The sequence below is a fragment of the Thermobia domestica genome, chromosome 17 (assembly GCF_964235325.1).
Source record: "Thermobia domestica chromosome 17, izTheDome1.hap1.1, whole genome shotgun sequence".
NCBI classification, from domain to species: Eukaryota; Metazoa; Arthropoda; class Insecta; order Zygentoma; family Lepismatidae; genus Thermobia; species Thermobia domestica.
In genome coordinates, this window is record NC_137470.1 from 1355201 (window position 1) to 1361200 (window position 6000).

The window sequence follows — 6000 nt, forward strand, 5'->3', positions numbered from 1 at the left end:
TTCACTAGTGTTGTCACAGACACTTTTCTTCCGGAAGTGGTTCCCTTCTCCGTTGATGTGTGGCACTTTTCCAGCCGTCCACCCAATTGTATACGGTTTTACGTAACGGTGTGCACTCTTCACACACTGCCACCATCGCCTTTGAATTTCCGCAGTCTGTACCTCCTCTTTCCACAGAAACCACATTCTCCAGCTCTGTGTTTGTTTATCACCTTCCATGTTGTCCGCTCACTTGCTTACAGCTGTTGGTGAAAGTGCTGTAGTTTTCCAGGGAATACACTTCTCTGTATTGTTCTTCCACCTGAAGGCATACCTAAGTACTACTTCCTTTCAAGTGTAATGACGAGCTTAATGGAGGAGCCTGAAAGAAGGAAAAAGGAAAGTGTAAATCAATATGGAACGCCCCTCGTAAAAATGCGGGCACAAACCCTAAATTTTACGACTTCTGCAGTTTAGGTGTTGTACCGTTTAGGGCTTATGGACTTGTGCCTATTCCATTCACTTGTTTTAGTTCTGAAATTTGCCACGATCAAACAGAACTGCGACAATGCAGTTGTTGCCATGATGCTACGTATTATGAACGTAGTTAATTTCAACGCTAACAGTTGCATTATAATAATACTGAAAATATTATTCTGCAGTTATATATAAATGTATCTAAAACAACTTACTCCATTAAGAAATTTTTACTTTTTTCTTTTTTTTACAGGTTATTTTAAAATATAAATTAACTCAAAAAATAAAAACTGTCTTTATAAAGAGGTATACAGAGCCTCATTAAGACGGAATATATTAAGTTCGACTTGTTTCTCAGTGGGCTGTGCCATCAGAAGTATGCTGCAAGCCAGGGACGTCCATCTTTTATCCCCTCAGGATGGATACTTGTAAAAATCTTTCCATATTCCTTACCCACATAGCACACGGACGTCCACAGGACATCTGAGATTGATCCGCAATGGACAACGGGACATCCCAAGATCATCCGAATTTGCTCCCGGAACCTCCGCGAGATATCCAGAATCCGTAAGTTGTGGAATAATGTGGCCGTAGATATATCTGGCGTGGGATTTCCCTGGAATCTCCTGTCGCGTTCGGGGTGTCCCGTGGACAACCTATGTGAAAATCCTTTAGGACATTTCATGCAGGACTTCCATGGAATGTCTACTCATTATCCCGATAACCAGGGAACTATGTTGGATAATTGGGACAAAAATGGGACGTCCTAGGTTCGTCGTGTGTTATGTGGGTTACCTTCGTGACAAAAGGAGTACTATCTTCAAATTTCACGTTAATACCTATAGTAGTATGGGCTGGTAATAATAATATAAATTGACTTATCTTAATAGTATAAATTGACTTATCTTAATTAAAATGTTACATAATTCTGATAGTCTATTTTTTCGTTGTAATAATCCATTCTATTTATTAATTTAATACTGAAATGTTATTTCTCATATATAGTATCAACTTGAAGCGAATAGAATGTCCGCCATGGTGTCCAGTGGGGAACTTGTCTTACAAGGAACATCACCCAATTGTCCGGCTCCGATTTCAATGAAATTTTTGTTGCTGATAGAGGACATGTATTCATTACTTGTGATGACAGGAATTTTTGCCATGGTGCATGTTTTCTATTTTTTAATAATTTTTAAAGGTTGTGATGTGGTTAATAGAGATTAGTGCAGAAGTCCCTTACTACCCTCTGTAAACGGAGTGTTAATGAAAGAACAACCATGTAGATTCGTATAGGGCCTAGGGGAAGTCGTATGGTACGTATGACCTTGACGGCAGCCATCTTGAAATCCGCCATTTTGAATTAAGGTCAAGTTTTTTAAATAGGAAAAGGGTAATATGATACATGATTTCGGGCTAGAATTTAATCAGAAAGAAAATGGTGAAGTTAGTTTTAAGATGCGCTCATTTGGTGAAAAGTTACTGGCATATTAATTGTTTATACTTACTATGTGCGTAAGTCCCTTACCTCCGCTTCTAACCCGCGTATTAATGATAATAAGTGGATAAAGGTTTCGTTAATACATATTATGACTAGAGGGAAGTGATACGATAAATATATCATTGACGGCAGCCATCTTGAAATCTGCCATTTTGAATTAAAGTAAAGTTTTGAAAACTGAAAACCATAGTATGTGGAACCAAATTTTAATAGTAAATTTTCTCCAAAAGTCAATGGTATTCTTATTTTTGTTCTATAGTTAACCAATATGAATTTATGACTCTTCTAATGTGCACGAAACGTCCATTATTCGATCTTTCAAATTAGCAACACTCCTAATTTTCATCGCAGGTTTTAAGATTCCAACTGGCACTTTGCAATTGTTTCCATGGCTCATGTTTTCTAAATTTATTACATTCTTTTAAAGAGTTGCGATTTGTCAGTTCATGAATAGTGTTGGGATAAGCATCCAGCAATCTTTCTGAATTTTGAAGACTTGCCCTGTAATTATTAATTTCCTAGGCAGTGTAATTATTTATTTTAACCCGAAGTACATGAGGAACCTATGGACCTATGTGATATAAAGAAATACAAATGAAATTATAAGAAATTGGTGTAACACGAACTCAAAATTATCATGAAACGTAGACTACATGTTGCGCAAACGACAAACAGTATTCTTTTTTTTTTTTTTGAAATAAATACAACTTTACAACTTTAAAGGAACAGCAGCAATGATAGAAAATATCAGAAACATAATATGACTGTTCCCAACACCATGAACTGACTGTTTGTACAATCAGCGTCAAAAAACCTGCAACATGAGGATGTAAGTTTATTGTGAAACTACGCCTAACAGCACAGGGAATGAACATAACCTCTAAGTGGAACGAATCACGCCAGGATAAAGCTCGGTCTCCTCCCGTGCACACTTATTTTGGAGCAAAAGACTTCGTCATTTCACAATAAACTTATATGCTCATGTTGCAGGTTTTTTGCCGCGGATTGTACCATGAACATAGTATGAAAACATGTAACTTGTTTATAAAGAGGTGTAACTTAATCGAGTTCCCGATCAATACTGATTATAAATCTTACAAACATGAACCATCGACAACAATCGCTAGAAAACGAATAACTTTTTTGTCTGACTAGCTAAAATATTGCCATAGAAAATAAATAAATAAATATACAATAAACAAATAAGTATAAAACAAAACAAAATACCATTGATTTACACAACAATCATATTTCGTTTCCTTTTTTGAAGTGAATTTTCAACTTATTTCCCGTCTCGCCTACTTTCCATTACAAGCTACGTCTCCGGTATTACCTGAATGCAAAGTTGGAGTTCTTTCGTTCTGCGATGATTCATGTCAGTAAACGAGTTTTTGAAGGGCAGGTATAGGAAATAAATAATTACATTGCCTATGAAATTAATAATTACATGGCAAGTCTTCAAAATTCAGAAAGATTGCTGGATGCTTATCCCAACTCTATTCATGAACTGACAAATCGCAACTCTTAAAAAATATAATAAATTTAGAAAACATGAGCCATGGAAACAATTGGAAAGTGCCAGTTGGAATCTTAAAACATGCGGTGAAAATTAGGAGTGTTGCTAATTTGAAAGATCGAATAATGGACGTTTCGTGCACATTAGAAGAGTCATAAATTCATACTGGTCAACTATAGAACAAAAATAAGCATACCATTGGCTTTTGGGGAAAATTTACTATTAAAATTTGGTGCCACATGCTATGGTTTTCAGTTTTCAAAACTTCACTTTAATTCAAAATGGCGGATTTCAAGATGGCTGCCGTCAATGATATATTTATCGTATCACTTCCCTGTAGTCATAATATGTATTAACGAAACCTTTATCCACTTATTTTCATTAATACGCGGGTTAGAAGCGGAGGTAAGGGACTTACGCACATAGTAAGTATAAACAATTAATATGCCAGTAACTTTTCACCAAATGAGCGCATCTTAAAACTAACTTCACCATTTTCTTTCTGATTAAATTCTAGCCCGAAATCATGTATCATATTACCCTTTTCCTATTTAAAAAACTTGACCTTAATTCAAAATGGCGGATTTCAAGATGGCTGCCGTCAAGGTCATACGTACCATACGACTTCCCCTAGGCCCTATACGTATCTACATGGTTGTTCTTTCATTAACACTGCGTTTACAGAGGGTAGTAAGTAACTTCTGCAGCAATCTCTATTAACCACATCACAACCTTTAAAAATTATTTAAAAAATAGTAAACATGCACCATGACAAAAATTCCTGTCATCACAGGTAATGAATACATGTCCTCTATCAGCAATAAAAATTTCATTGAAATCGGAGCCAGACAATTGGGTGATGTCCCTTGTTAGTAATACAATACATATTGACAAAAGTCACGTATCTAATGTCACAAACTCAGTAGACGTCCAACAAACAGGCTGAAGCACCCAGTCATTCATGAAACAGTGCGTTGTTAAACAAGGTCGTATGAAAGTGCACCATGAAGAGCACACAGTTACGATTTATCTATCTTTACGAAACTGGGGCATTGTGCCGAAAAGAGAATAATACAGTTGTTTTGATATGCTGTCTACCACATGCACCGGCCGTAAATGCACAAGGCTTTGTCCTTTTGGGTTCCTCAACCAGAGATGGCAGAACACACAAGGAAAAGTGTCCCACTAGCTAAAAGGAAGGACAGAAATATATAACCATGTGCGCCTCTGGCTGGGGGACAGTGGGACGTGTCCTCGTCAATATTGTGTGTAGCAGATGAAAATGATCACAAACTATTTAGATCTATATGGAAGAAGTAATGAAATATGCAGCACAAATTATTAGTACTGTGACGATGTGCAGTCTCTTTTTTTTTTATTATTTAGCTCGTTTTATTCCACTATAATGTAGAGATCTGCTCACGCTAATTCTGTAGCGGATGTCACAAAGAAATATACTTAAACTACACCATGATTTTCATGGGAAAAGTGGTTTAATCTAGGGGAATGACAACATTATTTATAAAAGGTAAGTTTATTACATAACTAAAATGGTAATATACAACATTATTTAATTTAGTGATTCAACAAAAGTAATGGAATATCTGATAGTTCATTTGATAGATTGATACCTTAATTTAGTTCGATTAACAGGCTAGGTATTGAAATATTTTAGTTATTGGAGATGGAAGATGAATTACGAGTATGCGACTTTTAGTCTTAGTCGTGAGAGTTTTACTATCGACTGATGAATCATTTTGCAGTGCTGACTGACATACTATTACTTGAACTCAAAATAGCAATTGTGCATGTACATACCTTGAATAGAAGTCTTGTTACACCCTGCAACTTGGTGTCCCGAAGGTCTGAGTTCCTATACTCCTAGTCACTACGTCGTTGCCGCCTGAATAACAACAATCTAGACCTTGAGGTCCCTTTTTATTATTTTGCAAGGGCCACTCCCAAACCTCACATCAGTCATCACATCCTGGTCGTCAGATTCACAAATATGGAAACTTGTTGCTCTTTGCATTCTGATTGGCTATTAGCAAGTAACCGCACCCAAAATTATGGTGTGATCCAGCACACACGTGGATGGCGTGACTGTTACCGCCGGAAGATTTCAATAACAGGATTTCCAGAATTATCCACATCTATCTATGACTTATCCAGAGATTCTTAACTATTAACCAAAATTTCCGCAAATGCGGGGTCACGTTGACAAAATCGTAATTGTTCATCCTGTTAGTAACCAAGCATAAGTAAACATCCTATGAATTTTTGCGCAGTAAAACAACTACAATCACCTTCGAGGTTTTGCGTAGTTCCGTTCTCTGTTACCAGCTCATGATAAGCTAAAGGAGAAAACCGTCCTGTGATTGCACATTAATCCAAAATAGCCTTTTTCAATTCCTTCAATAAAGAGCAATGTAACCATATTTTGAATCCGGCGTCACAGTACATGTGCTTTTAAGTATTAAGTTTGTGTGACTGAAATGTCTGTGCGATGTGTGCCGCTTTCAAATAAGAA